The sequence below is a fragment of the Diabrotica virgifera genome, chromosome 7 (assembly GCF_917563875.1).
Source record: "Diabrotica virgifera virgifera chromosome 7, PGI_DIABVI_V3a".
Taxonomy (NCBI): domain Eukaryota; kingdom Metazoa; phylum Arthropoda; class Insecta; order Coleoptera; family Chrysomelidae; genus Diabrotica; species Diabrotica virgifera.
Genome location: NC_065449.1, coordinates 129,143,019 through 129,166,107, shown reverse-complemented (window position 1 = coordinate 129,166,107; position 23,089 = coordinate 129,143,019).

The following is a 23,089-nucleotide window of genomic DNA, read 5'->3' as shown; positions in this document are numbered from 1 at the left end:
TTAGAACAATATTACTATCTCTTTTATTATTACTACTTTGAATTTGGAAGCATATTTAAGTCAGCTTATGTTTATTTTGTTTTTTAATGGTTAAAAATTTTAATCTCAACAAATTCACAAACTGTATGCACCCATTTGCACATACATGCCTATGAGCATTTTTACTCATAGGTGTGCCTTTGTATATACCAATATTCTGAAATGTCAACAGTTGCAAACCTTTATTTCAAAAAATTTTATAAATTTTAAAATTTTTAAATTTGGCTTTCTATTAACATCTCTTCAATCAGACACTGTTCTAACACAAGTTTTCTCTTATTGTAGCATTTAACTACTTGTAACGCCGACCTGAAGATGATCTGTATATTGTAGAGATCGAAACCGGTCGTCAAAGTATAATTAAATGATTGTGAGTAGGTCTGTGTTTCATTACTATATTTAATATGGACTCACATATGCAACCCATTCAATATTAAAGTCTTTATTCAAGTCGTATATTCAAAAAATAAGATAAGTAGAGTAATAAATGGATAATTAAAAATTGCGAGAAACACCGCAAGACCCGAAGACAAAAAAAAACAAAAATTAATGTGCTAAATAAAAGTATTGATTCGTTACTGCAGAACTAGAACTGTTATATGGAGCTATACTAGTCTGGATCGGTGTAAATTAAATGAGAAAGAAAATAATATAATAAACACACTTTAAGAGCAGATAGAGAAAATTTATGGATTATCAGAAGGTTCAAACGGCAGAATTATCAACGATAAACAAGAAAAAGTCAACGAGATAATGATTCTTTACCAACTGTTTTATTATAATTAGGGGTACGGAATAGATGCGAATTTCGGCGAAATTTTTAACAAAAATGAGATAAATGTGAAATATGGAGTTTTTGTTTATTTCCGCGAAGTACCTGCAGGTGCTCAACTCGTCCGTAAATAAGTAGGTACTTAGTCACGTAGTAAATAAGGAATGAAAAGATTTTACGGAAGTCGGAAATTTTTCTATTGTACATAATTTTTAAAAGGTGTTTATTTTTCTAACACGTGTTGAAACAGAAGGAACTTTCATTGTTCATCATTAAATAGATAAAGATAAGATAAGGAATTAATATTTTTCAATGTTGATTCTTTGAGAAATATAAATAATCCGACTGTTGTTATCTGCATTTCGGTCTTTTGTATTGGTAAAAATCTAAGTAGGAATAAAAGTCGGCTAATTCTTATTTTCTAAACATATAAATTAGTCAAACAGGACAATCAGTGCTCATTCCGTCAATTTTTACTAAGAACATGGTCTATCAAAAAAGTTTTCATAGTAACATAAAGTTACTTAAAGTATCCCCTAAAATGGGACGCCCTAAAACAATTTTGAGTGATCGAGTCAAAGAATTTCCTACAGATGACCTATATCTGTGTGACACAAGACATAATTGCTACACAGTGCAGTTTTTCGTCATTTGCTAAAGCAGCATTACAAAGCATTTGGAGTCCAACGAACAGCGTAGACGCAGAACGATTCTTCAGCACATATAATATTGTAGTGACAGTGACAGATCGAAGAACAGCTCTTAAAGAGTCGAATGTCGAAATTACAACGATGTTAGCTTTTAATTAATGTTTTCTGTTGTTTTACTCGTAGTTAAAAATAAATGCGAAATTTTGTAATTATAAAAAAAGTAAATGCGAAATTCATGTCTTTTATTTGCGAAAATTCCGTACCCCTAATTATAATTAGTTATAAAATAGCTTAAATGGGGAAAAGCTGTAAGCTTAGACCAAACACCAGTAGGGGGCATCCAATTAATTGAGTGAAAAAAATTAAATGTATAACAATAATTGCCAGCAAACTGGCAACGGTTGGCAATGGATAGGACTGACTGGCGTAATAGACTTGGGAAGGTCGAGGCTCTTTCATAGGGCTGTAGCACCATTGATGATGATGATAACAATATTCACTTCATTTACTGAAAAGGCATTGTCCCGCAAGAATGGTTGAAATCACAATTAATAGCCCTACAAAAAAACAAGCGCTTAAAAGTGATAAGACCATTGAACAATAAGCCTGTAAGCTACCTTTTAAACACATGCTCAAAAATAATCCATAACGCAAGGATTGTTAGGAAATTCTTTTATAGACTTCAGGCAACAAATTCTCCTGATCATGTTTAAAAAACGTACGGAATGTACTAAATAAAAAAATATATTTATCATTTAAAAATATATACCCTTATACTATAACATAATTCTAACGTTGAATATATAATGCTTTCCTGTGGAGTATACAAAGGATGGTCCTGTTTTTCCCGCACGCTGCCTTGTTTAGTCTTCTTTGTCGTTTAATTCGTTAAATTCTATCCTCTTATGTCACGGCTTCAGGAAGAAGTGGATATATGCAGTGAACGGGAGGCCTATGTCGAACAGTGAACGAAGGGGGCCTTTTCGCGTTTATCATGTAGAGAAGTCACCTGTCAAAAACTGGACGTATGTAATCGTATTCACTTTGTTAAATACTGTCACATAATATGTCATACACCTCTGCGTTAATCCATTTTATTTCTACAATTTTAAGGTGCTATTACATGCCGCCATTTTGATTTGTCTACAGTCGCATTCTGCCCGTTAAATCCCATCGTTTGAGGCGCTGTACGTCACGACTGGATCAATTGTAGCGAAGCTACATGACTAAGGCCCTTTTAACATGTTGCTGTATTTGATTTTTCTGTGCCATTTTATATTATTTGTCAAATACTATTATTTGAGGTGCTGTACATCACGATTGGACCAATAGGACCGTAGATACAAGACTAAGGCCCTTTTGACATGCTGCTGTACTTGATTTTTCTATGTCATTGTATTCTATTTGACAAATCCAGTTATTTGAGGTGCTGTACTCCACGATTGGACCAATAGGAGCGAAGATACGTAAATAAGGCCCTTTTTTCATGTTGCTGTATTTGATTATTCTGTGTCATTGTATTCTGTTCGTTAAACCCTATCATTTGAGGTGCTGTATGTCACGATTGGACCAATAGGACCGAAGATACATAACAAAGGCCCTTTTGACTTGTTGCTTGCTGTATTTGATTTGTTTGTGTCAAATTTGATTCTATTGGTCAAGTCCTATTACTTAAGATGCCGTACGTCACGATTGGACTAATAGGACCGAAGATACGCTACTAAGGCCCTTTTTACATGCTGTTGTATTTGATTTTCTATGTCATTGTATTCTGTTTATCAAATCCTATCATTTGAGGTGCTATATATCACGTTTGGTCTAACAGGACCGAAGATACATAACTAAGGCCCTTTTGACATGCTGCTGTGTTTGATTTTTCTGTGTCATTGTCTTCTATGATGCCTAAGGCATGTCTATGATATGCCTTATTTTTAAATAAAACAAGTAATTGGACTTCGTAAGTCCTAGGTTTTCACGCAAAGTAATCGAAAGTAGAACTGGAACACAATATTTGAATTTTACGTGTAACTTTGCGTGGATTGATATACGAATTTACTAATTTTGAGTCATTTTTACTAAACTTTCACATTTGTCACCTCATTTGTAATTCTACCCGGTATAATGGCGGAGGAGATATATTGGAGGTCGTACGGACCGACAGAAAGATTGCCTAGGTCAAATATCTCACCTTTAGTACCATCCTAGGATTATAAGCTTTCATTTGACACCTCATTTATCATTCTAGCTGGTATAATGATGGAAGAGTTATATTCGCGGTCGGACGGACCGACGGACAGACCGCCTAGGTCAAATATCTCACCTTTAGTACCATCCTTGGATTATCAGCTTTCGTTTGACACCTCATTTGTCATTCTACCTGGTATAATGACGGAGAAGTTATACTCGCGGTCGTACGGACCGACGGAAAGACAGCCTAGGTCAAATATCTCACCTTTAGTACCATCCTTGGATCATAAGCTTTCATTTGACACCTCATTTATCATTCAAGATGTTATAATGATGGAGGAGTCATATTCGCGGTCGTACGGACCGACGGAAAGACAGCCTAGGTCAAATATCTCACCTTTAGTACCATCCTTGGATTATAAGCTTTCATTTGACCTCATTTGTCATTCTACCTGGTATAATGATGGAGGAGTTATATTCGCGGTCGGACAGACCAACGGACAGACCGCCAAGGTCAAATATCTCACATTTAGTACCATCCTTGGATTTTTAGCTTTCATTGGGCACCTCATTTGTCATTCTACCTGGTATAATGACGGAGAAGTTATATTCGCGGTCGTACGGACCGACGGAAAGACAGCCTAGGTCAAATATCTCACCTTTAGTACCATCCTTGGATCATAAGCTTTCATTTGACACCTCATTTATCATTCAAGCTGGTATAATGATGGAGGAGTTATATTCGCGGTCGTACGGACCGACGGAAAGACAGCCTAGGTCAAATATCTCACCTTTAGTACCATCCTTGGATTATAAGCTTTCATTTGACACCTCATTTGTCATTCTACCTGGTATAAAGACGTAGAAGTTATATTCGCGGTCGTACGGACCGACGGAAAGACAGCCTAGGTCTAATATCTCACCTTTAGTACCATCCTTGGATCATAAGCTTTCATTTGACGCCTCATTTATCATTCTAGCTGGTATAATGATGGAGGAGTTATATTCGCGGTCGGACGGACCGACGGACAGACCGCCTAGGTCAAATATCTCACCTTTAGTACCATCCTTGGATTATCAGCTTTCATTTGACACCTCCTTTGTCATTCTACCTGGTATAATGACAGAGAAGTTATATTCGCGGTCGTACGGACCGACGGAAAGACAGCCTAGGTCAAATATCTCACCTTTAGTACCATCCTTGGATCATAAGCTTTCATTTGACACCTCATTTATCATTCAAGCTGGTATAATGATGGAGGAGTTATATTCGCGGTCGTACGGACCGACGGAAAGACAGCCTAGGTCAAATATCTCATTTTTAGTACCATCCTTTGATTATAAGCTTTCATTTGACACCTCATTTGTCATTCTACCTGGTATAATGACGGAGAAGTTATATTCGCGGTCGTACGGACCGACGGAAAGACAGCCTAGGTCAAAGATCTCACCTTTAGTACCATCCTTGAATCATAAGCTTTCATTTGACACCTCTTTTGTCATTCTACCTGGTATAATGACGGAGAAGTTATATTCGCGGTCGTACGGACCGACGCGACGGAAAGACAGCCTAAGTCAAATATCTCACCTTTAGTACCATCCTTGGATCATAAGCTTTCATTTGACGCCTCATTTATTATTCTAGCTGGTATAATGATGGAGGAGTTATATTCGCGGTCGGACGGACCGACGGAAAGACAGCCTAGGTCAAATATCTCACCTTCAGTACCATCCTTGGATTATCAGCTTTCATTTGACACCTCATTTGTCATTCTACCTGGTATAATGACGGAGAAGTTATATTCGCGGTCGTACGGACCGACGGAAAAACAACCTAGGTCAAAGATCTCACCTTTAGTACCATCCTTGAATCATAAGCTTTCATTTGACACCTCATTTGTCATTCTACCTGGTATAATGACGGAGAAGTTATACTCGCGGTCGTACGGACCGACGGAAAGACAGCCTAGGTCAAATATCTCACCTTTAGTACCATCCTTGGATCATAAGCTTTCATTTGACGCCTCATTTATTATTCTAGCTGGTATAATGATGGAGGAGTTATATTCGCGGTCGGACGGACCGACGGAAAGACAGCCTAGGTCAAATATCTCACCTTCAGTACCATCCTTGGATTATAAGCTTTCATTTGACACCTCACTTGTCATTCTACCTGGTATAATGACGGAGGAGTTATATTCGCGGTCGTACGGACCGACGGAAAGACAGCCTAGGTCAAATATCTCACCTTTAGTACCATCCTTGGATTATAAGCTTTCATTTGACACCTCATTTGTCATTCTACCTGGTATAATGATGGAGGAGGTATATTCGCGGTCGGACAGACCGACGGACAGACCGCCAAGGTCAAATATCTCACCTTTAGTACCATCCTTGTAATATCAGCTTTCCGTTGACACCTCATTTGTCATTCTAGCTGGTATATTGACGGAGGAGTTGTGATTACAGACAGACGGACGGACAGACGGACGTGGATAATACAAAGTTTTCACATTTTTTCAAAATTGGGTGAAAACAACATGATGCCAGGATGATTTGTTGATGAAAATAATATATACATTCTCAAATTGCCTATTTTTCGGTGTGGATAATATTGTATTCAACAGTGATGCCAAATTTCTGATGCCAAAATGATTGATAATGAAAGTGGGATATACGTTTTCATGTATATAGCGGCAGCGACAAAACGGTAAAACACTGAACTAAATGTATATAATATTTTCACTGTACCATCATTTTGGACTCAAACATTTTATGGAATAAACTTATATAACTTAGTAAGGGATAAACAAAGAAAGCTGATATATTAAAGTAACATAAAGAAATCAAATCTCTAACTACCGAGTTGATTAGACTTCTGGTAACAAGTGCAGGAAAAAAGTTATTAAGGTAGTGTAAAGTGGCATCGATATACAGATGCCACTTTGCAAGACGATGCCAAATCGATGGTAAATGCATAATGTATCGATGCCAAATTGATAGTAGGATGTATATATATATATACAGTGCTGTTTATGTAACAATATAGGTGCCGGTACGCAATGTTCTGGGGGCCTAGGGAGTGTTCATAAGGGGGTCCGCTCGGGGGAAAACTTAAAATTTACCCTCAATAAGGGCGTTTTAAAGCTATTTGGGAGCAAGGAAAAAATTCAGGAATTTGTTTATAATTTTGTTGTTTTTTTTATTTTTGTCCCAAAAGGTGCCGGTACGGAGTACCGGCGCGTACCGTCACAAAAACAGCACTGTATATATATATATATATATATATATATATATATATATATATATATATATATATATATATATATTGTAAAGCATACGACCGTCAATTTAAATTTCAAGTATTCAAACTGGTGAATGCAGAGGTTTAATCGGTCATGAAAGTTGGCACAAAAAAAACTAGAAGTCAGCTACTTCATTGATTTTTTGAATACGTTTCGCTTTATTGTTTTAAAGCATCATCAGTTCACTACAATAAAAAAAGTTGACAATGTTTATATAAGTACATCTAACCTGTTATAATATACTTACAAGAACAATATTGTAACAAAATAATTATTGACCTACCCTCGTATACCAGCTCCCGTCTCCGCACAGACAGAACACTATCGATGTTTCGAGATACGCCGATGCAGCGCCGATGACGTGCAAGCGGTCACATGGACATAGCTGGAGATATATAGATATTTCTGGAATATCTGTATCGCATATATAAATAGGACATATTTGTAAATAGAGTTAGTCTTAAGTTTAGTGTATAAGATAAATTCGTCTGTAACTTATATAAATAAAGTCGTATATAAATTACGAACCGCTAGTTTTATTGTAATTAGAAGTAATTACACTAATAAGCGCTACAGTGGTGTTAACGGTGTGGAGTGTAAATAAATGAAAAGTAAAAAAAAGACTTTTGAACTTTATTCGTCGGGAATAATCGGAATGCGTTAATTGTTCGGTATTCGGAAAGACTTTTGAACTTTATTCGTCGGGAATAATTGAAGTGCGTTGATTGTTCGGTATTCGGAAAGACTTAGACATTTTGAAAAGTACGTGTGTGCCGACCAAAGATGTTGCTACAAGAACTGACCATAAAACAGCTCCGTGAACAATTAGAAGAGTACGAATTAGACAGCAGTGGGTGCAAGATAGTCCTACAAGCACGACTCAAGGATGTCCTCACGAAGAACGGAGATGACCCAGAGACGTTCCACTTCCAGTCAGCAGAACAAGTAATCTTATCGAAATTAAAAACTGTTTCTGAAACGATCAATGAAACTTCTAGTCAAAACAATGAGAAATTCGAAAGTGTTTCGCAAAAGATTGATGAAACTTGTAGAAAAAGCGACGATAAATTCGAAAATGTTGCTAAAAGATTCGATGAGACTTCTCAAATAATTAAAGACGTATGTAGTCAAAACAATGAGAAATTCGAAAGTGTTTCGCAAAAGATTGACGAAACTTTTAAAGAGGTCTGTAGACAAAACAACGAAAAACTTGAAGAAGTTTGTAGACAGAACGACGAGAAATTTGAAGAAGTTTCTAGAACATTCGATAAGATGCAGAAAAGTGTAGAGACCGTAGAAGAAAAGATCAAACAACTAGAGAGCATGATAACCGATACAAAAGTACAACCATCAGTTAATGCAGCAGCGTTAGATCCTGTGGTGAAAGATGAACTACCGAGAGACGAAACGTCGCATAATATGAGATTCAAATTACCACCATTTGATGGAAAGTCCTCTTGGTCCATATACCTTAAACAATTTGAAGCTATTGCGACCGCCAATCATTGGACCGAACAAGAAAAGGCTGTTTCCTTGACTGCTGCTTTACGAGGTGATGCTGCAGATATATTAAGGTCAATTCCCAAGGGTCAAGAAAATTGTTACCAGACCTTGTTCACTCGTCTAGAAAAACGCTATGGAGATGCCCATCTACAACAAGTATACAAAGCACAACTGCGAAGTAGAAGTCAACGAGCAAGTGAGAATCTGCAAGAATTTGAAGCAGATGTGGCTCGTGTGGTGCGGTTGGCTTATCCAGAGGTGCCAGACAGCGTTTTAGAAGAAATTGCAGTAGATACCTTCGTCAATGGGCTGAAAGATAATGAACTACAGAAAGCTTTACGACTAGCAAGACCGAAAGTTTTAGATGAAGCACTTGCTATTGCATTGGAACACGAAACGGCTAGTCAAACTTCACGAGGCCATAGAGTAAGAACCATTGAAGAAAGTGACGAACACAACGATGAACGTCTGGAGGAAATTATACGGAGAGTATTAAGTAATCAGATGCCAAAGAGACGCGAGCCTAGATGTTGGAATTGTGGAGACGTAGGCCACATTCGTCGTAATTGTAAGAAGATCGTACAGCCGTCGGAAAACTAGAGCGGGTCGACACCAAGGGGCAACTGCCGACCTCGAGAACTAGAGCCCCCATAGTAACTGTCAACCTTACGTCCTCCGGTGGAATCCACAACTTATACATCGAAGGTCGTATCAGTAATAGATGTAGATCATTTTTGGTGGATACAGGTGCAACGAGAACTATCGCACGTCCAGATGTAGTACGAGACCATAATAAATTATCACCTGCAACAGTAAAGCTTAGAACAGCGACTGGTGAGCTAATTAATACATATGGCGAGGCTAATATGTCAGTATCCATTGGCCAGACCACAGTTGAACATCAAGTATTAATTGCCGAGATCTCCGACGAATTCATATTGGGGATGGACGTACTAAGGAAAGTGGGGGCAATATTGGATGTTCAAAATGGAGTTCTCAAGATCAATGGTGAAGAGTTGCCCTTTCACGACGACAAAGAAGATGTCATCCGCTTACTTACTACATGCGACGTAACCATACCCGGTAATAGTGAGAAAATTCTGATGACCATGCTTGATGGACACTGCCGAGAGGGAAGTTTAAGGATGGTCGAAGATGTGGATAATGTCGAGTTCCTAACGGCGAAAACTTTGGTAAAAGTTCGAGATGCGATCCCTGTAAGAGTTATGAATTTAAGGGAAACTGCTATCAAGTTAAGTAGAGGAGCTTTGATCGGGCAGTGTGTTCCCGTGGCTTCAATTTGCTCTGTGAATACCAATGAGAAATCATCGAAGGCGAAGTATCCAAAGGAGCTTGTTGAGATGATCATTGAAAGATGCCAAGATCTTGATCATGAACGAACGGAAAAAGTGACATCTATGCTGATAGAGTATCAAGATGTTTTTGCTATTGACACGAAGGATAAGGGAAAAACAAGCATAGTAACGCATAAAATAAATACCGGAGACGCTCAGCCAATCAGACAACGGCCTAGACGACTTCCATTTGCGAAAAGAGATGAAGCCGAAGAGATTATCAAGGATATGGACAAACAAGGAATAATTGAACCATCGAACAGTCCATGGACATCACCAGTAGTTCTGGTAAAGAAGAAAGATGGTTCAACGCGTTTTTGTATCGACTACCGCCAGCTCAATGCGGTAACAAAAAAAGATAGTTATCCTTTGCCCAGAATAGACGATACATTGGATACTCTCTCCGGTTCTCGTTGGTTTTCCACACTCGATTTAAAAAGTGGATATTGGCAAGTAGACATGGAGCCAGCCGATCGGGAGAAAACCGCATTTTCGATAGGATCAGGGCTTTGGCAGTTTACGGCTATGCCGTTTGGTTTATGTAATGCCCCTGCCACATTTGAAAGATTAATGGAGGCAGTTTTAAGAGGTCTAACATGGAAAACATGCCTGGTTTACTTGGATGATGTAATTGTGGTTGGAAGGTCCTTTGATGAACATGCCAAGAATCTAATAGACGTCTTTCAACGATTGAAGGCAGCGAACTTGAAGTTAAGTCCGAAGAAATGTCACATGTTTCGACGAGAAGTTAAGTACTTAGGACATATTGTATCGAGTAATGGTGTCACAGCTGATCCTGAAAAGATTGATGCAATTAAAGATTGGCCAGTACCAAAAGATAAACATGAAATTAGAAGTTTCCTTGGCCTATGTACATATTACCGACGATTTGTCAAAGGATTTGCCAATATCTCCAAGCCCCTAACAAAGTTGACGGAGGAGGGCAAAGAATATACATGGAGTGAGGAGTGTCAAAAAGCTTTCGAACAACTACAAAGGGCTCTGATCAGTGCACCGATATTAAGCTACCCGGGACAGGCAGGAAAATTTGTTTTGGATACCGATGCTAGCAACAGTGCCATAGGAGCTGTTCTCTCACAAATCCAGGATGGACAGGAAAAAGTCATCGCTTATTTCAGCAAAGTCCTGTCGAAACCAGAAAGAAACTATTGCGTTACCAGAAGAGAACTGCTGGGTGTAGTGAAGGCTTGCGAACATTTCCATAAATACTTGTACGGCAGAAAGTTCCTTCTTCGAACAGATCACGCTGCTCTAAAATGGCTCATACAATTCCGTAATCCAGAGGGCCAGATGGCAAGATGGTTAGAACGACTTCAAGAATATGATTATGAGATAGAACACAGGGCCGGAAGAGTTCATTCAAATGCTGATGCCCTTTCGAGACGACCATGCAGTGCAAATTGTAATCACTGTGCCAAATTAGAGGAACGATTTTGCCCCGTGAGACGAACCACCGTCGTTAATGAGCAATGGCAGCCACAACAGTTACAAGAAGCCCAAGAAGACAATCCATGTATAAAAAGAGTATTGGATTGGATGCGTCGAGGTGAGAGACCTAGTTGGCAAAACATTAGTGCATGTAGTCCGGAAGTCAAGGCCTACTGGAGCCAATGGAATTGCCTGATACTAAAAGATGATCTTCTGTACAGAACCTTTGAGAACGATGATGGTACAGAATCTAAGCTTCAGTTGATTGTACCTAAAAGTAAAGTGTCAGAAGTATTGCGTCAGTTGCATGACGGTACATCAGGTGGACACTTTGGTATTACGAAGACTCTGCAAAAGGTTCGAGAACGGTTCTATTGGGTGAACTGTAAAGATGATGTAAGAAGATGGTGCCGGAAATGTGAACTGTGTGCATCCGGTAATGGTCCAGTTGGTAAAAAGAGAGCACCCATGAGACAGTACAATGTTGGAAGTCCTATGGAAAGAGTAGCAATCGACATTGCAGGTCCATTTCCAGAAACCGATGCTGGAAATAAATACATTCTGGTAGCCATGGACTATTTTACGAAATGGACCGAGGCCTATGCATTACCGAATCAAGAAGCTGCTACCGTTGCAGAGGTACTTGTTAAAGAATTCTTCAGCCGATTTGGTGTTCCCTTGGAGATCCACTCCGACCAAGGGCGAAACTTTGAGTCAGCTCTTTTCCAAAACGTTTGTAAATTGATTGGTGCCAATAAGACCAGAACAACACCCCTGCATCCTCAATCAGATGGAATGGTCGAGAGGATGAACCGAACGATGGGTAAACACTTGTCCAAAGTTGTATCTGAACATCAGCGAGATTGGGACCAACACATTCATTTATTCCTGATGGCCTACCGCTCGGCCGTGAATGAAACTACAGGTCAAACACCAACCTGCCTGATGTTGGGTCGTGAAGTTCGTTTGCCCTGCGACCTAGAGTTTGGCTGCAGACCTTCCGAGGAATATGTTGCAGGCGAAGAATACGTAGACCGCCTGAAGTTACGAATGAACAACTTTCATGAACTTGCCCGACAACACATCCAGATAGCCAGTGACAGAATGAAAGATCAATATGATTCTCGCTGCAAGAATGAAAGCTTCGAAGTAGGTGATCTTGTCTGGCTTTATAATCCACAACGTCGTCGAGGCCTGTGTCCTAAACTGCAAAGACAATGGGAAGGTCCGTATGAAGTTAAGAAGAAAATAAATGACGTAATATACAGAATTAAGAAGTTACCAAACGGTAAACCAAAAGTTATTCACATAAATCGTCTTGCACCATATGCTGGCTCAAATGAAACAGAGGAAGCCCGAGTCCTCCAACAGGAGATGAAAGATGCACCACAGCCAAGTTTTAAGGAATTTATGTCAAATTACGCAGAAAGAAAGAGTGCTAGATTCGGCGTGACCACAGAAGTTCAGCAAGATCTGTTTGGTGTTCCAGAAAACGTCTCTCTAGCCCACTGTGTTGCACAAGACCTCGAGATGACTAAAGGAATCTCGTCCGTATTCAATAGAAAGTTCGGCCGCCTGGACGAGTTAAGGAATCAACAACCTAAAATTGGAAGAGTATTGCGATTGGAAGATGGTCCTCGATCTTTGCTGTATATAGTGACCAGGAAGTCTTATACGGACACGCCAAGCTACGAGAACATATGGCGTGCTCTAACTAATTTGAAGAAAATGGTCTGTAATTATGACATCAAAGATTTGGCTTTACCAAAAATTGGCCATGCAGTAGAAAATCTGGATTGGAAGATTGTGAGAAGCATGCTGGAAGTGATCTTCAGAGAAACTGGCGTACGGATTACTGTGTATTGCATGAACCCGAAGATGTCATACCCTTCAAAGACAGTAGACTGTTACTTCTTTTCTAGGGGTGTATGCAGAGCTGGAGAATCCTGTAGATTCCGCCATCCTGGGCCATCTAGATTTGCTGATCGGGACGCTCAGATCTTAAGAGGGGAGCAGTGTAACAAAATAATTATTGACCTACCCTCGTATACCAGCTCCCGTCTCCGCACAGACAGAACACTATCGATGTTTCGAGATACGCCGATGCAGCGCCGATGACGTGCAAGCGGTCACATGGACATAGCTGGAGATATATAGATATTTCTGGAATATCTGTATCGCATATATAAATAGGACATATTTGTAAATAGAGTTAGTCTTAAGTTTACTGTATAAGATAAATTCGTCTGTAACTTATATAAATAAAGTCGTATATAAATTACGAACCGCTAGTTTTATTGTAATTAGAAGTAATTACACTAATAAGCGCTACAATATGTAGTTTATTATTTGATGTTATAATATAAATTGTAGATTTACTCAACATAGAAATAAACTCAAAGAAACATTAATGAGAACCGTGCACTAATAATGTTCATAATAAACTCGATAATCCAGCGATTTAAATTTGACAGCTGGCTTCATTGAGATGTTTATTTACCAAAGTGAGAACAGTTACTGAACTTAATGCCTGTTTTTTTTTCTCCACACCCCCTCAGAACACATGTGATTTGCATCCGCTGGGTGGTCGATTTGTGGAAATGCGATTTTAAACTTTTACAGGGGTCGTTGAATAGTTAGTCGGTCGGAAGATCTATATGACGGAAATATTTGATTTCTTTAAATGGGAATATGGGTTGAATATATTAATGATATTAATATATATGATAATCTAATGCAATGTTAATGATGGATATTACATGATAAACCTCTAAATGGAATTATGGAGTACTGAAATAGGACAACATTGGGAATAATGACAATGGTAGAACACACTGATGTACGGATCTGAAATGTGGCGTCTTAAAGGATATCGATACGGATAATGGAAGCCACAGAAATGGATGCGTTAAGAAGATCGACTAGAAAAGAAATATGATAGGGTTCAAACCACACAATGAGGAAGAAATGGGTCTAAGGAACTGTGACTGGCTGCATAGAGAGAAACCATCTTACATGGTATGGGCATGTTCAAGGAATGCCAGAAGAACGACTACCAACAAAAGTAGCAAAATGGATACCTCTACACCACAGGGAACGAAGAGAACAAAGAAATCTCGATGAGGAGTTAGAAGATCAATGCGCGAACAAGGATTAGGAGAAAAATTCTATGGTTGGAGCGGTGGCAATTGATATACAAATATACACATATACCCATGTATACACATATACACACATATACCCACATACATATACATACTACATACACACCTATATTATATGATGTTATTTATTATGTATGATGAGAGAGTGGTATACCTGGCTCAAATTGTCAATGTCAGTTCGTTTATTGAGAGCAGAGGGGTGTCTGAGGATCTGACACATTTCAAGGAATGAGCGTTTATGATAATTTTGTTGTTTGGCAAGTATTTTGACTTTTGTGAAGTCTATCTGATGTTTTGTGGAAATGGCGTGTTGTGCTAGGGCACAGGAAGGCACTCTAAGCCTTGCTCAGAGGGCGCCACATACGCCTTTCAGCACTCATTTCTTACGTTCAATTTGTTTTATCCCTCACTCTGTATAATTTTGACATTACAATTTTTATTCTCCTATTAGTTTTACTTAAAAAAGGTATACTTCTTTCATCTCCATAAACTCAACGGTTTTCGAGATAAAGGCATTTTAAATCTGCGATACACCATCATTTTTAGCATATCATTGTAGTTACACCCGAAAAATAACTTAAAACAATAAAATTATCCAAAAATGTATCGCAAATTTCTTCAAATGGAATTTGCGATGCAATGACATAAATTTGAGAACTAGCACAACTATTAGGCAAGCCGCACATCAACAAAACATGAAACGTAAAACATGAAACATGAAACGTAAAACACGTTTCATGAAAATCAAACACGGCTAAACAAATCTTGAAGTCCACCTACCAATGAAACGAGTGTGATTCATGCTCATAAAACATTTTTATTTTCGGAGAGTTTCATAAATGGCCGGACGTTTATTTATTTAGCAGTGTTTTATTTCCATGAAACGTGATTTACGTTTCATGTTTCTTTGATATGCCTTATGGTTTTAAGTTATTTTTCGGGTGAAACTACAATGATATGCTAAAAATGATGGTGTATCGCAGATTTAAAATGCGTTTATCGCGAAAACGGTGGAGTTTAGGGAGATGAAAGAAGTATACCTTTTTTAAGTACAACTAATAGGAGAATAAAAATTTTAATGTCAAAATTATACAGAGTGAGGGATAAAAAAAATTGAACGTAATAAATGAGTGCTGAAAGGCGCCCTCTGGGCAATACATAATTTTTGGTAGGGAATTTAGTTTTCTCGACCCAAAAAACCCCCATATATCAAATTTCATGTTAACTCATACCTGTCAGGAAATATTCAATAATAAATAAAAAAAAGTTAAACTGACACCCTGTACCTCGGTTATTATAAACTTTGTACTAAGGTAAGTTAGCTTAAAACAGTACCTGAGGTATCGACAAGACTACCATTTTCCAAACTTCTCCTTTTAATGGAACAAGGTGGGGCTGCACAATTTAAAGGAAAGTCCTTAAACGATATAGATGTGGATCTTGAAGAAAATCTGTTAACTACCGATGATAATATGCCAATTACAGAGGCAACTGATTTAATTCCAGAGGTAAATATTTGTGAAAATAAAGCTTCTGGCATTAATTCTAGTGTAGCTTTGTCAGGAGCAAGTAACTCCAGCAAAGAACAAAACAAAAAGGAAAAAAGGTCGTTGGTGCCCTGGAAAGAGGCACAAAAAACAGTTGAGTAGGTAAATAAGGCCGATTCCCGACCACTTCGTGGTGGAGGCGCAACATCATGGTCCAGAATCGGCATACCGATTCCCGACCACTCGTGGTCCAGAATCGGCATGCCGGTTCCCGACCACTCGTGGTCCAGAATCGGCATACCGATTCTCGCGCACCGTGGGAAAATTCTGGTCCAGAATCGGCATACCGATTCCCGCTCACGATGAGCCATCAGGGTCCTTGGCATCGATGGCTCGTTGAATGTACAGGTTGCAACGACCAACAATGACCAGAGGGTCGTAAGAAGATTGTTGATTTTGAAAAGGCAACATGGCAATGACAATGGGCCATTCTGAACATGAGAAGAAGTAAAAGACCAACAATGACCAGAGGATCGTAAGAAGATTGTTGATTTTGAAAAGGCAACATGGCAATGACAATGGCCCATTCTGAACATGAGAAGAAGTAAAAGACCATCAATGACCAGAGGATCGTAAGAAGATTGTTGATTTTGAAAAGGCAACATGGCAATGACAATGACCATTCTGAACGTATATAAAAATGCTATATAATCATCATTATGACATTGGCCCATGCTGAACATGCTATATAATCATCATCATGACAATGGCCCATGCTGAACATGCTATATAATCATCATTATGACAATGGCCCATTCTGAACATGTATAAAATGTGAAAAGGCAACATGGCAATGACAATGGTCCATACTGAACATGTATAAAAATGTGAAATGCTATACGATTATCATATATAGGGCTGAAAATATAATATTTGTACAAAATTACGAAAAATCAAATATTTTGAATTATTGACAAAAATATTTTTTAAATAACAAGTTGTTGTTTATCAACATTCCGGATGTGGATGGTTGATAAGGAAAGAGTGCAGACGTTATTTTTGCAACAACAGGAAACCGCTAAAGATATGACAAACCACAATGCTAAAAGTCCGGATGTAAGAAACTGATAACATGTAACCACAGTTGTTTTTTGTGTAAATGTTATCGCATATTTTTAAAACCACAAGGTCTTGTTTTCATGTTTGTCAGGAAACTATTTTTGCAACAACAGGAAACCGCTAAAGATATGACAAGCCACAATGCTAAAAGTCCGGATGTAAGAAACTGATAATACGTAGCCACAGTTGTTATTTGTGTAAATGTTATCGCATATTTTTAAAACCACAAGGTCTTGTTTGTCATGTTTTTTGCAAAACATGGAAATCTTATCTCTGAAATGAACAACGTAACCGTGAGAATGTAAACATGTGATCACGTTCGTGTCGCGTGGGGTAACGAGTTGCGGAATCGTTTAAAAAACAAATCATTGACATTGCCAAAACGGCATTACAGCATATCTTCTTTGCTTATGGTCCGATTTTGACGTATGGGGTGTCAAATGAAAGCGGTGGCGACACAGAAGCCAACTGTCAATTCTTCTTCTGTCAACGTTCAACATTAACTGTCAATTCTTCTTCTTCTTTCCCCTATAGTGCCTAACAGAACGTGACGTGCATAACGTCACGTGACGTGCATAACGTCACGTGAATCACGCGACGTAAATAACGTGACGTGAATAACACGACGTAAATAACGTGACGTGAATGGCGTGACGTGAATAACGTGATCTGATGGTTTCTAATGGCCTCTAATGGTCTCTGCTACACTCTATTCCCTAATGGTATAGGCTATTTATCTTTAAACCATCCTAACAGTGTACCTCTTTAACGTGACATTTGAACGTGAATGATGTGACATTTACGCGACATTCGACGCAGGAGGTGTGCTCCAAAGTTGGAATTTATTGAGACATTTCACGCAGAACATAATCAGTACTAGTATGAATCCCATCGAGTACACACATAGGGTAATGGAATTTCAAAGTAAACTCAACCTGTTAAATAAAGACATTAAATCATATGAGGATTTAAAACAAATTAATAGGCAATTCGATAGTCTGCATATTGAGGGGAAAACGTGGAGGTCCGAAGAGCAGCAGCAAGGCCTTTACGCCTTTAGAAAACTACCACAAGCTACATATCCGTTAAGACGTATTCAGCCTACACCATGGGGGCCAGCAACAGCGAGAATATGAAAAGTGAAATAGACAATGTCTTTGCAATGTCTTGTGTAATATTAGCATCTGTATTTATCTTAATTTTAAAAATTATTTTTGAAATTGTAAAGAGAAAATTCGAATCTTCATGTAATATAAGACTTGATCAGTAAATAAGGTGTTTAAATAAAAACCAAAAAAAAATCTCTAAATTATTTATTAATACATAGAAAAATTACAACGGCATTATTGTATAAGAAAACCAGTGACGTAAACGATCCACATTTCTCTCGGTGCATGAAAATAGTCCAATATTTTTAAACTACATCTGAACTAGTAATCCAACTGTTGTGTTTGCTATCCAGTCCTAACCATTTAACATACATCTTGGTGCCTTTTCGTCTAAGTACTTTTTCAACCAAGTAAATGTCGGGATTTTTCGTTTTCTGCAATTCTTCTTCGTAAAACCCACCGTTAATCGGCGCACCTTGCATGTCTTCGAGCAAATACGTTATAGGATTTGTTATCTTCACTTGTACAATTCTAAATAATTCTGTAGTACAATTGGGTGTGTAGGCCTTTTCAAAGAAATGTTTTGCTTTTGATACACGTACAATATCACCAACTTTAAATTTTCGCGGGCCGGCAATCTTTAAGTGACTATAACTTTTGTGTAAAATGGCTTTTTCGTTGGATTTGTTGACCTGAGATGGCTTGTATCCTGTTTTACTGTGCTTCGTATTGTTGTATTCCTCGGTGATTATCGGTAGGACATCCAGCCATTTGTATGATCCATGTAAACTGAAATACTTGTACAACTTTGCTTTCAACGTTCTAATAACTCTTTCACAAATGGCAGCCTTTTTAATCGTGTAGGTGCTGTAATGATTAATACCGTGTTTTTTCATTAAATTTTGAAATTTTTTGTTGTAAAATTCGGTTCCCTGATCAGATTGTAGATTTTTCGAAAGTCGTCGAGTATGGGCGAGAATGTCCGAAAATGCCCGAGTAATTTCCTCACCTGTTTTAGTCTTTAGAGGGCGTGTCCAAACAAACTTTGAAAAACAGTCAATTACAACTAGTATTAGTTTGTAATTTTTATTTTGGTGCGCATAAGGACGCATTTCAGCCAAATCCATTTGCCACAAGTCATCGAGTCCTTTGATGATTGTTCGTCGACGAGGATAGTTTTTTCGTGCTGGTTTATGCAATTCGTTCACCACCTGTTCTTTAGACATTCTTATATACGACTTTCAATTGCTTTTAGACGGGTATCTATATTCATCGAATGAAGGTTGTCTACTACACCCTGTAATGCCGCGTTCATTTCTTTTATCGTCTTCTCCATCCGGTCTACTTTCAACGAATTTTTTGCAACTTTATCTGCAGCCATGCTAACGTTTTTATCTATATCATCCGAATTGTTGATGATGTCTTGTTTAATTGTAGCAAGAGTACCATTAATTTCGTTTATTTTAATTTGCATCGAAGCGTCATGTGTCTGTAGAATGGGAATTGTAGTTTTATGAAGCTCTTTTCTTACTTCATTAAGGCCGATGGTTAAATCCTGTATATCATTACTTTTTTGCTGCAACAACTTATTTACATTATTATCCGTATCCTTTTTTACTGTATTCAAATCATCTTTGATTATTTTTTGCAGCTTTTGCTCGAGAAGTGGGACTGTGGTTTTATGAAGCTCTTTTCTTACTTCATTTAGTCCGATGGCTAAATCCTGTATATCATTAGTTTTTTGCTCCAATATCACACCATGTGTTTGAATTAATGGCAGGTGTACGCTACGCAACTCTATTATTTGTGTATCAACGTATTTTTTCGTTGCAGCATCACCATTTTCTGATGGGTCCTTTACATTGCAAATTTTCACATTTTCAGCATTAATATTTCCGTCAGAAGTATGTGGAAATGTAACTCGCGTCACCTTTTGAGTGCTACCACCACCACCACGAGAATGATGACCGAATTTGTCGACACTCATAATGGAAATGATGCTGACATTCACAGTTACTCTATTATATTAGCTTCTTTTAGTTCATTGATGATTGCTAGGATTTCGTTGTCGTGAGATGTGTTGCCGGTATCTTTCGAAGCCACCAAGAGTTCAAGACGCTCCACTAATTCATTTGGATCATCCCAGTATATATATTCCATAGGAAAATCTTTGTATCTCCAACGCGTAGGTAATCCAGAGCCAACCTCTCCTCCACTAGTGTCTGTATGACGACGTTGAGATGATGTTGAACGAGTTGGTAAACGACTATGTGGCGGTTGCGTTAGTGCTGATGATGTAGTAGATCGGGTGTTTATCTGTGACGGATTCTGTGATACCGTTAATGTAGGCTGTGACAGATTCTGTACTATCGTTGATGTAGACTGTGACGGTTTCTTTGCTACCGTTGATGTAGATGCAGGTCTAAACAATGGCTTAATAATATAATGATATTTGTCTCCACTTGAACCTTTAAGGCGGCCTATTGAATTCAGATGAACTTCGGTTTTCTCTAATAACGTTTTGTATACATTTTTATCTTCTTCATTGTAGTATTCAGGATCAAGATTATCATAGAAAATAAGGTGATATAGGCCAGGCGTCTCCTGCACCGATCCTTCTTGCCCATTTTTGGCGTCATCCATAACCTCTATAGTACCGTCTTTGTTAAACTTTATTCGTCGTTTACCCCACGTCCAGCCCAACAAATCATTGTAAATAGGTCCATAGTTTTTATCGATTTTATCAGACTTCATCCAAAATTCTTTTATATACTCATGACTCATCGGAGGATATTGCTCCATATATTCGTTGAAAGCATCTTCAGAAATATTATCAGGATCAAACATTACTTGCGATTGGTGTGTTTCTATGCTATCTTCATATTTTTCATCTTCTTCATCGTTGTTTTCAAACACATCTCCATCACTAATAAATGATACTGGTGGTGTTGGTGTACGATTTTCTTCTATATGCGGCTCTTTTTTTATTCCTACTTCTTCCTTTTTGACCTCTTCTTTTTTAACTTGTCTAAACTTGCTATCGATAGCATGATGTAACGTTTTTGATGATTGAGCAATATCCTTGAGAGGTTTCGAGATTGGTTTAAAAAGTTTATTTAGTGACTCATCTCGTTCTGTTTTACCTAATTTCAATGCCAAATATTTTTTGCGAATTGATCTAGCCAACTCGGCGACTTTCTTCTTGCGCATGGCAATGACAACCGCATCATAAGACATTATGTTGACGACTAAACAATTAGCTTACAATTTTATATATTTATCAAATCCTTTGCGGTATCGACCATTGTTGAGGGCAAAATCTTTCATAATTACCAGCGTGCCATACCTGTCACGCCAACATTCTGAACACATTTTTTTTAATTCATCAAATGACATGTCTGGTGATACGTGTTCATCAAATATATGTTTTAAATTTATCTCGTCTTGCTTGAATAATACAATCATGTTACAATTGTCTCTTATTAGCTGCTTCGGTATTTTTGAATATGTTTGGCATAAATAAGCGGCATCGATATCTTTATGTCTACACATGGAATAATACTGGCGAATCTTCTGCTGTCCATCACATGCAACATCGTCAAATAAAAACACAGAGTGTGGTTGAGCTTCGTTGGGATCAATAATTTCATCATTGTCTTTGAATGGAAAATACCCAACACCTTTACCTTGCGCTATTACATCTTGCAGTAGTTGGTATTTCGGTTGAAAGAGGGATTTCGAATAAACATAGACATTTTTGAATTTGGCACCATTTGGATTAAATAAAAGTGATAGCATGACGTTAGTTTTTCCGCATCCACTTGGACCACAAATAATGGCTCTGAATGAGTTTGGTAATAATTTTCCATGTTTACTGGTTGTAACTTTCTGGACAATGTCCAGATTATCAATTGGCAGCGTCTGCTCTTGTTGAACGACCTTCATCGTGTGGCAAGTGTAGTAAATAAGTACGGTAATATATTATAGATGTCGCCACTTGCATGTCATCAGTCCAATGTTGGTTGTCAAAGGAGAAGGTCTCTTGAACACTCTAATTAATAAACTACCGTTTGAGCTTCATCTTCCTGGTGGTTATCAGTATTGTGGACCTGGAACAAAACTAAAAAAACGTCTTGCACGCGGAGATCCAGGAATTAATCCATTAGACGCAGCTTGTAAACAGCACGATATCGCTTATTCGCATCATACATCTCTCGAAGAACGTCACAAGGCTGATAAAGAATTGGAAGATAGGGCTTGGGAGCGATTCAAGTCTAAGGACGCTAGCTTTGGTGAAAAAAGTGCTGCTTTACTTGTAACCGGTGGAATGAAAACAAAAAGAAAGTTGGGAATGGGATGCCCTCATCATCGTGGAAGAAAGGGACGTTATTCTTTCAATCGAGATGTTGTCTCAAAAATCGCAAAGTCCATGAAGAGAGGAGCATCGTTACAAGATACTGCTTTGACGGCTGTACGAATAGCAAAATCGGTAATTAAAAGACTTGGCGGTCGCAAAGAAATTGATGTTCCACGAGTATTGCCACTAAAATCTGGAGGTTTCCTACCCCTCATACCTCTATTTGCAGGTCTTTCTGCTTTGGGGGCTTTAGCCGGCGGTGCAGCAGGGGTGGTGAAGACTGTGGTTGACGCAAAGAATGCCCAAAAGAAATTGGATGAAGACATACGTCATAACAAGGCGATGGAACACATCGGCTCAGGTCTGTACCTGCGTAAGAACCCCCAGAGGCGGATTCGGCTTATATATGAAAAATAACTTCCAATAAAGCTACCCAATCGTCCGCTGTACGACTTGGATATTGCACATTACGCAAAAATGCTTAAAATACCACATTTTCGAGGAGTTTTCATGAATGATACTCTGCCTAGAGACGGCCCTCGACAACGAGAATGTGCAATAGTTAACTTGGATGTGTCAACACATAACGGAAC